We start from the raw sequence: 11,449 nt of genomic DNA on the forward strand, positions 1-11,449 counted from the left end.
ATTTGCTCCCTCTCCCATGCCACCCATTTCCAAATTCAGCATCGTGGGAGAAAAGGGCTCAGTGTGGTCTAATGGTATCTTTTTAATGATAAACACAGATCATAGCAAAACTGGGAACATTTGCTGTTCTGTGCTCAGCCGGATTATACAAGGGCACTGGCTGGTCCGTTCCGGTGTCTCGCTGGAGCTGCCAAGGTAATTGTCGATGTCTAATTGTTCCTTCCAGATAATGAGCATTTGGCTTGCTCAGAACCAGTTGACGGAAGCATCGCTGTAAGTTGCTATTTTAGGCCCTTTGGCTCCAGGTTAAGCTAAGGTGGCCAGAACTGGCACTCGCTAAGGAAAATGAACCTATGAAAACGGCAGTCGTTTAGTCCTGGAGCAAAGAAGGCTTGCAAACTTTTCACAGCCATCTTGGCCAACAGAGGAAAATATCACTTCTTACGTACCTAAATACAAAGCAAGCAGGCAGGAGGCTGGATGAATTAAGAACCAAACTATCTGGGCTTGGAGCACACTTTTCCCCTCTATGTGTTCGCACTGCAGAAATAATTGAGTTTGACACCACTTTAACTGCCGTTGCTCAATGCTATGGAATTCAAGGATGTAGTTTGTTGTGACACCAGAGGTCTCTGAAAGAGAAGGCTAAATGTCTCTATTAAAGACACTTAGCCAGGCACAGCTCCATCATGCCTTGGTCCCAGCAGTTGGTAAGAGGTCATCCCTCCATACCAATTGCCACTGCTATGGCCTTTGAGGGAGAGAAGAGCAGCCAGACACAGCTCCATCATATCTTGATCCTAGCAGCTTGTGAGAGGGCTTTCCTCCGTATCAGTTGCAGCTATTGTGACCTCTGAGGGAGAGAAGAGCAGCCAACACCTGCTGGACTTTATCCTTTACTCCGCTCCCCGTTCTATGCATCCTTTTACTTTTAGATTGTAAGCCTGGAAGGACTGTCAAATAAATGCCTTGTAAGCCTCTCTGGGAGCCTTTTTGCAGCGCAGGGTATTAACACTTTAAATAAATAAAGAGTGCTCTCATGCTGAGATTTCTTCCCTTCCTTCTGAAGCCCAGAGGAGAACGTTCTGGCCCGGAGCAGCTGGGAACCTTGTCAATAAAACACTGAAGACAACATTTTGTTTGAGTGATTCAGGACATGACTGGGAGAGAAGAAGGAGAAAAAGGAACGTATGCCTGGTTCGTTCAGCACTGGGCCCTAAGCCAGTTAAGGGTCTGGAACAATGTCAGCCCTTGAACGACTGATAATCCAGCCGTGGATGTGTCTGGCGTAACCTCTGTGCCGGTTGAGGTTATTGCTCCTGGTGCATTCCCAACCCAAACCTGGACATTAAATGCATGAGATGGAAGGAAAGCTTTAAAGCCATCTTTCTCCATCCTTCTCTGCTAAACATCACGGCTACAAATTATTGCTGCCTGCATCTATGCTCTTTACTGAATGGATGCAATTTCAGCCTTTTCTTATGATATCCGCTCCCTCCTGTTGACTCCAGGGTCCAGTTTGTCCCAGCACACAATGTATATTTTGTGTTTCCTCGAACGGCTGCTTTTAGGATTCCAGAGTCCTGGCTATATATCCAGCTGGGTTTTTTTTGTTGTTGTTCTTTTTTCTTTGTAAGAATGGAAAACTGGAATAAAATGGGCTATATAAGGAGCTTAAAGAGATGGCTGAGAGAAGAAGCTGGTTTCAAAGGAAGCCTCGTCCTTCTTCTTAACTCTCCCGGGGCCAAAGGAATGTGAACAACAAGACAGCTTGGTACGTCAGGTCAGTTTGAGCATCTCAGGCCAAAGAACTGGGATGACGTCTTTTGCCGCTGTGGGTTCCCTTTCTCCCTTTCAGACCAGAAACAGAGACCTCTGTGAGTCCCCAGAACTGGGTAGTATTTTTTGCTGCCAGCTCATGGCAGGAACAAATATATCTGCAGAAACCGGATGGAAACCCAGCCAAAGGGATGGTGTGTTGTGTTGATTTATTTATGCGTTCAGTTTATTGGGTTGCTGTACGGCCAACTAGGCTCAGAGCAATTGGCATAAATACAGGAAAAAGGCACACGCTGCCAGTCAAATGAAAGCAGCACCAGGGACAAAAATCAATTTGAAACTCATGGTCCTTAGTTTCAATGATCTTTAAACTGGCTGGTGACTTCCATGTCAGGGGAGCGGTGAATCCACTCCAGGTCTGGGCTTTCAAGGAGCTTTTCAAGGTGTCAAGTTCCTAGCAGTTGTTTAACTGTTCAAATTCAGATTAGATCCCAGAACAGATGCACCATCTCAGTGGAAACAACTGAGAAATCTACCTCCTTAGAAGCTGGCGATAAAACTGCTCTTGTTTTGCAAGCACCCTGACTCATGTGTGTAATTGTTTGTGAGTAAAAGAGTCCTCCGACTCTTAACCTTTCATGGCTTCCCACTGTTTGTTCCATCTTTCCCCTCTTTTCTTCCCACTAGAAATCCCTCGAGGGGAAAAGGCAGAGGAGCTGCGCCATTTCTTTTTTGGAAGTTCCCAGATGAAGTCAAAATATAAAGAAAATCATTCAAAGCCCCCACTTCATTCACAGAATTTGGAGGCAGTCCAGATAATGCTTTTGTTGTAATGTGGTCTCAAAGCCACAACAACAGATGTTCACAATGTCGTTTTCCGCTTGCAGCTTTTGCATGTTTCTCCTTTGCTCCTTCATCACTCTCTGAACCCAACTATTATCAAGAGTAGCAGATATCCCCATATATATGTGTGTGTGTTTGTGTGCATGTGTGTATATATATTTTCTGAGAGCCAGCTTAACATAGTGGTTTGAGTGTTGGACTGTGACTTTGGAGACCAGGGTTCGATTCCCAGCTCAGCCATGAAACCCATTGGGAGACCTTAGACAAGTCGCATCCTTTCAGCCTCACAAATCTGAGAATGAAGAAGAAACCTATGTTATGGCAGGTGCCAGATAGTTGCCAAAATATAGTTTGGGACAACAGAAACGTCATTTGTTTTAAAAGAAGCAAACCAGGAACTACAGCAACCAATGCTGCAACTTTGGGACATATTTGTCCCATCTGGAGATGCTCTTCGACTCAAGACGTATTTTCAACAGCCCTTTTCCTGTGGTCAGAAGGGAATAAATAGTTCAGGACAACAGGAACGTCACTTGGATGCTTTCATAAAAAGTACAGCAATAAATACTACAACTTCCCCAGAGATTTGCCCATAAGAAGCATGTTTTTATGGGGTGTGTTTTTAAACAACAGCACTTTCTGGTGGAGAAATGTTGGTTTCGAAAGCCAGCGTCAAGAAGGAAAGCGGGGTGTTTTGGTCGGCTTCATAAAGATATTAGTGCAGCGTGCAACTCGAAATTTGTTCTATATTTTGACTGTAAGTTGATTCCATCCAAATCTGTTTCCATGTATATTTGCTGTTGTTGCCGTGTGCCTTCAAGTCATTTCCAGCATGTGGCAAACCGAAGGCGAATTTGTCCCAGAGTTTTTATGACCGAGCGGGGATTCGAACCCTGACCTCCAGATGTGAAAGGAGCTATTTCAAGTGCTGTTTGTTGTCCTCCTTGTGTGGCTTCAAGTCATTTTTGTACTTATTCTGGCTATTTGCTGTAATAAATGGAAATGGGAGACCCTAAGGCAAACCTATCTTGGAGTTTTCTTGGCAAGTTTTGTTCAGAGGAGCTTTGCCAGGGCCTTCCCCTGAGGCTGAGAGTGTGTGACTTGCCCAACCATTGGGTTTTATGGCCAAGCGGGGAATCGAACCCTGGTCTCCAGAGTCCAACACTCAAACCACTATCTTTAAATAGGTCCAGAACCTTAGATCGCTCTTTAAAAATTTTCTGCTAAGAGCTAGAATGGATTCCCTAATGCACCATCTTAGAAACCATTAGTCATCATGGGTCGAACATACCATCTGACCTGGCACAGGAGGGCATCCCACCTTCCTGCAAAATGCACCTGGAGATGAAGGTGGGTCTGGCACCGCTTTGCCATTCCTGCTGCACATAGAAAGTGTGCAAACTGTTGGAAAATGACACCCTACTAGAACATCATTTGGCAATAGAGGTAATAGGACCAAATGGGATGCAGTCAATATGTTGTGCAGGTCCTGGGAAAGCTGTATCTTCAACTTCTGCTCCCAGAATCCAAATTCTGGGAGTGGTCATCCCTTTGCAAAAGTTATTTTTTCCAAGCTTAGGGTTGTGTGTTCAAGCCAAAATCAAAGGCAAAAGTGAGGTGAAGTTGAGTTGCCTGATTGATTCGGATAAGGAAGAAAGTGGGTGAGATGCGGAAGACGAACGTCACAGGTAGAGGAACCGAATGAGTGGTTTTACATCAAAGAATGGGAGTGGGGTCAATACATAGGAGTTCAAGTGGCTTTTAAAACATGTATTGATGCATCTGAGAGGGGAGAAAGGAAGGAAGGGAAGAGGTTTTTTTTTAAAGGTGATTGTTCCTGGAAATTTTGTTACGCAACTAATCAAAATGTCTTGTCTTATTTGCCACCCGTATTGTCAAATGCATGAAGCGGCTTTCTTCCATCTGAGTGCAAATGGATTGCAAATCTCAGTTTCCCCAGCCAAGATTGCGAGAAGTTAGCTTGTGGTGGAAAGGATATAAATAAAGTGTATAGTTTTTTGAGTGCTGGCATGTGTGCGTAACAGAACTTGCAGAGATGCAAATAGATGTGATTTCGTAGTGTGAACAACAAACCCAGAACGCACAACTATATTATTCATATAGTTGCGCTTAAAAAAACCCATTGTCTGGATAACCCCAAAGTCACTAGTCACTAGCCTTTCTAACCCCAACTACAGAACTGCAGCCAGGAGCTGAGTGGACATTCCCCAAAGTCAGTAAATACTTGCAGCAGAGCCCCTAGGGTTTGAAAGGTGCTTTCTAGGGATGTAAGCAGTATGGAGTGGCCTTTGTGAAGCATTAGGCATGCCCTGATGTCGGCCATAATTGTGGCATCACCTCAAGCTCACACGTGCCTCTCATGTAGCGCACATACATGCGCATGCTCAGCCTTAATCGTTGTTCAGAGGTCTTGAGCATGCATCCCATAAATCGGAGACAGTTGGACACCGAGGCGGAAGGCATGGAGAACATTGTGAATCCAACGGAGGATTTCCCAATTTGGCATGTGTGTCTCTATGTACAAATAGAAGGGAGGGGGCGCAATTAGCCCTATTAAAGTCCCATTAGCCAATGTTCTCTCGGTGACAGTAATTAAAGCTCTTTAGGGATTTGGCAATTTTGTTTTGCCATTAATATCAGCTCATTTAGTACATGCAAGGAAGGAAGGTGTCTTCAGCTTGGAGAGCCCGATTGGCGAAGAGTTTGGGGGCGGACAAGGGGCCAGAGTCAAAGGGCCCAATCCTCCCTGCAGTGCCTCCTTGGCATTTGATTTGGGTCTCTTGCTTGCTCAAAATGAGAGGCTCTGTAATGAGCTTGTGCGGAAAGAAAGCATGGACCTGGGACCGGTGTCATGGGGATGGGTTTGATCTGTGGTGTCACTCTGGTGTCCTCTGCTATGGAGCTCATTTTTCCTCCAAATCTAGAAGAGTATTTACATATCTTCTGGCATTTCACATAGGAAAAACAGGACAGGTGTGGCCATACAACCTCAGAGTGTGGTCAAGATGGCAAAAGTTGTGAATGAGGAAACACACACACAAGCTAGGAATGGCTGCAGCAGTTTGCTTTTGCCTGAGCCTCTTGGGAAGGGCAAAATTGTCCTGTTCTTCTCCTCTGGGTGAGTTCAATATAAACTACTTTTGCACTTTGAACTCAGGTTGCAGCAATTGGAGGAAGCTGTGTGCAAAGGGGGAAAGTGGGAGGAAGAGACAACTTGGGACATTTCAAACCCATCTGAGAAGCAGGATGACAGGGGATTAATCGGGTCTGTATCTGCAACATTGGATAGTTGGAGGGTATGCATTTAGAGCTCATCTGGAGTCATTGTAGCTCCTAGCATTCATCGTCATTGTTGAGGACAGCTAATGCCAAACATCTGGAGGGGACACACTTTTGCCCATCTTTGATTTAGGATGACCTGATACCATGGAGCAATGGGCCCCTAAACAGGATCAGCTTTAATCTCACAGGTCCAAAAAATGTCGTCAAAGAGATTTCCTTCTGTGTGTCACCCAGGGTTGGAGGGGAAAGGACTTTTATGGCTGAGGCTGTACGTTCGGGAGAGGATGACAGTCACTACATTTACCAAAGTTTTGCTTTCTTTCCTTTTCTCTTCCATACACAAAGGAACCTGGAGAGAATGGATCCCACCATCTTAAGAAGATTTTCACTCTGCCGTGTGAAGCATACAGGTTTATATTTTATCGGATGCACTTTTGGTTTGGTTGTTATGCCCACTTTGAGACATGCATTTCTTTCAAAAATTACAACGGGGAAAATAAAACTGGGAGCTGGTGCTATCCTAAATCGCAGCTTTCCCTCTCTTCTTCTTCTTGTTACACAAAACAAGTTTATTTTCCAATTCTTTTTACCTCTCCTTCTCACATTTGAGGGTCTGCTGCACTTTCTCACAGACACGACAACTTAATGATATCTCTTCCTCTGCAACTTTTGCACTCTTGGGTCGTGGATCCACTTAAAATGCACGTCCTTTTAAAAACCATCTGTAAGAGCCATGTTTGCATATAATGTATATACAGTGTAATCAGCTGCTCGGATAACGTTGAACCAGGCTCCGACACAGAACGTCCCTTGTTTTTCTAAAGGTCAAACGCTCGTGTCAGCCGTTCTGCTATTAACGTGATTTGGTGGGAATAGAGAAACCTTCTCCGCAAGCTCTCGGGGGTACATAGGATTCCAGGCAGGGATAAGGCAGGAGGGTATATGTTCCTAAGCCAGAGAGAAACTCACGTACGCACTGGAAAGGTACATGAAGTACATGGGAAACAGAGAAGAGCAAAGTGTGGTGGAACAGAATCCACTTCACAGAGATAGGGGGTGATGAAGTGGGAGTGAAAGGCCTTGGAGATATGACTGGATGTACAATTAGAACTAATCCGAAACCTATACCACGTACACATCGAGAGATTTGGGATTCCTTATGGACATGGGTTTGGGGTTTTTGTTGTCATTTTGCAACATGTGCTGTTTGGCATCCTAAGAGTGTCTTGCTTTTGTCCTTTCTTGTTTGCTTCCTTTCCCTTCCTAAAGGATAGATAACAAGATAAACGAATGTACAATTAGAACTACTGTAATCCGAAACCTATACACATTCAGATCTAAGGTGGTTTGGATTCCTTATGAACGTGGGTATTTTTTATTTTGCAGCAGGTGCAGTTTGGCATCCTTAGAGTGTCTTGCCTTCCTTCCTTGCTTGTTTTCTTCCTTTCCCTTCCTGAAGGACAGAAAAAAAGATAGTTGTATGTACAATTAGAACTAACCCAGAACCTAGACACATGCAAGTCTAGGGCTGGTTGGGTTCCTTATGAACATGGTTGGTGGTTATTTTTTGCAACAGGTGATCATCCGCGTGTCTTCCTATTCTTCTTTTCTTGTTTTCTACCTTTTCCTTCCTAAAGGACAGATGAATGTACAATCAGAACTAATCCAAAACCTAGATACATGCAAATCTAGGTCTCTGTTCTGGTACCACACGCCCCAGAATTCCATAGCATGGAGCCATGGCATGCTATGGGATTGTGTCAAACTGGATTGTTTCTGCAATGCAGATGTGGCCTTAGAAATATTGTTCATCCATGGAGTGGTTCCCTATCAAGCCTGATCTGGCTTTGAAATCCTTGCCCTTCCTAGACGAGACTCGAAAGCCTTTAAGGTCAAGCTGGAACTTTGCCTGGGTCATAACAGTGGCCCCAGTGTCTGTGAAACTTACAAGCAGTAGATTCAGACTTCTTCTCTTTCGCACAGACATGCGGCCTATAATTAATGGATGGAACTTGCTGCCACAAGATGGGCTGATGGCGGCCCATGGGCTGAGATGGCTACAAAAGGGAATTGAGGCAAAATCCTAGAAGAGAAGGAAACATTGGATGGGCTTAACGTGAACGCAGGCGGGGAGAAGAGGTAAAACTGGAGGGATGGAGGTTGAACTGAATTGATCCTGCAAGCCATGTAACCTCATTGTATGATAATCTGAGTTGCTTCCCAGATGCTGGGGAAGTTGCCAGCTCTCAGTCCTCATCTCCCCTCCAGACAGGCAGCAGTTCCAACCTGAGTGCCAGGAATGGAAATGCAAGCATGCCCTTGGGAGGTTCATCATCGGATCGCCATCTGTCCACCAGAAGAGACCCAGAAGCTGGTTTAACCATTGCTAAAGGTGTCCTTGCATGCACCGTGGGCAGGTGGAAAGAACAAGATTTTGGCAGCTCCGAGACGTCCTTTACCACCACCCTCCCTTTATTTTGACTGTAGGCCAACTGAGGAGAGAAGATTCTCAAGACACTACTGAGATGTCCTTGTTTTGGTAGTATTCCAGACTAGAGAAGACTTCTTCTTGAGACTTTGAGGCCTTCATCGGAGACTGAGTGGTCCAACACAGTAAACATACTGAACAAGGCTTTCTCAGTGGTAACACTCTGTTTTTGAAACTCACTTCCGCTGGAGCAACAGTGGGAATAAGTGGCCCTTGGAGTAGATGACCAATCGGACCACCCCCCGATCCCTCCCAGAGTCTCAAAAACGCATACCTTCCCAACATTTCTTAGGAAAAAACCAGGACGCATGTGGCCAAGCGACATCAGAGTGCAGTCAAGGCAGTAAAAGTTATTAATGGGAAAGATCAGGCAAGCAAGGAGATGCTGCAGCAGTTTGCTTTCACCTGAGCCCACTGGGAAAGGTGAAATTCACTCTTCCTCACAACTTCTTCCTCTGAATTGAATGCAGACTACTAACTCAGTTTGCAGCAATTGAAGTAAGCTGAAAACAAAGGGAAAAGTAAGCAGCAGAGAAAGAAACCAGGGCACTTGAGAAGCAGCTGAAAAAAATGTGATGGGAGAGGATGAATGAGGACCACTCTTGACAAATGGGGATAGCTGGCAGGTATGCAGCCACATTAAAAACAAAACCTCCTTTAATTAGCTGAAACATTCTTTTTCTAATGGAAAAAAAGCTTTCAAGGGTGTGCTATTTTGCAGTTGAGCGCTGCTCCTGCCTTCCCGCTGCTCTTTCTTGATCATATGTGTTGTTGTTGTTGAAGATGGAATGGGTTTGCAGCCTATTTGGTCTTGTTTTATCCAAGCATATGGACACGGTGTGCCTTTTTTATCCCCCCTTCCCTTCCCTTCCCTTCCCTTCCTCTGCCTCCCCCCCTCTTTTCCACTTGGCAGTTTTTAATTGAAGAGTAACTGCTGTGAAATAGCAGAGCGAAGGAAAGAGGGCTGCTAATTGCTTCCAATGGAGTGCAAGGGAGAGGAAATGGGTCTGGGGCATACAAACCAATGCGTTCCTGATGGATGGAGGCACAGAGAGTGGCTTTGCTTTTTTCCTTTGTGTTCCAACGCTTCCCCCAACAAGACTGGCCATAAATGAGATTGCTGAATGTTTATCTGCCAGAATTAGATACAGGAGGGAGAGGAGGCTGGCTCCTTTTTCTTTCTTGGGTGAGAAAGCAAAGCCAAGCCCACCCAGCTTCAAGGGTTTTCAAGACTGGAAAGGAGGTTGCAGTGAGAGTCTTTGTGTTTTACTATGTATAATTATATGTACCACACCTTCTAACATTTTAGATATGAAAACCAGGACACATGTGGCCAAGCGACATCTGAGCACAGTCAGGATGGCAAAGGTTATTGAAGAGGAAGAACACCTCTGTTCAGAAAGGCTGCAGCAGTTTGCTTTTGCCTTAGCATACTGGGAAGGGCAAGATTGATTATATATTGACTGACTGATTGACTGTGTAACCCACTCTCTTCCATGCCAGCATTCTCTGAAGATGGCAGCCGCAGATGCTGGGGAAACGTCAGGAAAAAACTCTTCTAGAACATGGCCACATAGCCTGAAAAACCCACAAAAAGAATGACACCTCACATATATATGCTTCTTACAAACACTTGAACCTAATGCTCTATCATCCCTATTTTTCCGCTGCTTTTAAAATGCCCCAGTTTCTCTCTCCTCCCCTCTACTTTCCCTCTCAAATAGGGCTTATTTCCATTGCTGCAAACTGAGTTCAAAGTGAAAAGATAGTAGAAGAAAAGGGAAAGTGCAGAATCTTGCCCTTCCCAGTAGTCTCAGGAAAAAGCAAACTGCTGAAGCCTCCCCTAGCTTCCATGTTCTTCTTCATTCATAACTCTTGCCATGTTGACTGTACAATGTTGTTGTGTGGCCCCGCAATTTGGTTCCCATCTGAGATGCTGGAGGGTATGCTGTTACTATTTGGTAACTGTTATCTCTTGATAACCAAACTATTCCAGAGCAAAGGAGCTTATCCCAGAATACCTTGGTAGGTGGATGCCAAACACAATCTGTCTTAATCTCTAGAGATCCCCTAACCTACTGTTCCACCTTCACCCACTTTTTGTTCTACCTCTTCTAGGCTTCAGCAATAGCAATCGCATAATCGCTGCAGCTAATCCCGGTTTCATGGTCCATCTCTTTTTGTTACCATTACAATTAAAATTCTCTCTTGGATCCAGACAGTTCACTCAAATGGACAGAGCCTCCCTCCATCTCAAAACACTGATGAGAAAGCTGGCAGGAATTAGTATCAGGGCATAACCTGAGTAGGAATGACCAGTTTTGCACCCAGGGCTTTGGGTGATGGGGAGACATAGCCCTCCAATTCTCCAGGTTGGGATCCTAATGCGACTCTTTCCAAGCCTTCCACAGTTGCCTTGTGTTGAGTATCAGAGGAAAAAGTACTCCAGCTAGCAGGCATCGCAATGCTAAATGCCTAGGTCCTTCAAACTGCAAAACATTGTCCATGGAAGTTTACTAGGCTAGCTCCTAGCTCATTCTTATGCCAAGGTTTTCCAGGTGTGGGGAAATCTGATGATATAACTTACTGTAAATCTTTAAAGGGAAACTGAAAACCACCACCAAGCGGGGCTAAGATAAGCCTTTCTCTTGCCTTCTGGGCGCCTGACTCGCATGTTGTTTTCCAACCTGGCAGCCAAAAGGATACCACAGACCAAGGAGTTGGCACCCTTTGAAGGATGGATTTGCTGGAAAGAGGGCATCAGCACAGCCATTAGCAAAATGCAGTCCGACAGGAAAGTCAGTTGGACACTGGGGCAGATTTCTTAATGAGAGCGATTCTGGCCGACTCTTTTGAAAGGGGCGGTTACATAAGAGCCTGAGAAGAGCATGGTTTGGCCCCTTCTTCTCCCTTTGTGACTCAAAATAGTAGCAGGTCATTCCTGGGGGCGCATCCAAATTTGGCTTTTGCAATCCCATGATACGACGGACTGCCTCGATTTACAGACACTTGACCGCTTCTGCCAAGGAGGGATTT

Source organism: Sceloporus undulatus, chromosome 8, assembly GCF_019175285.1.
Source record: "Sceloporus undulatus isolate JIND9_A2432 ecotype Alabama chromosome 8, SceUnd_v1.1, whole genome shotgun sequence".
Taxonomy (NCBI): domain Eukaryota; kingdom Metazoa; phylum Chordata; class Lepidosauria; order Squamata; family Phrynosomatidae; genus Sceloporus; species Sceloporus undulatus.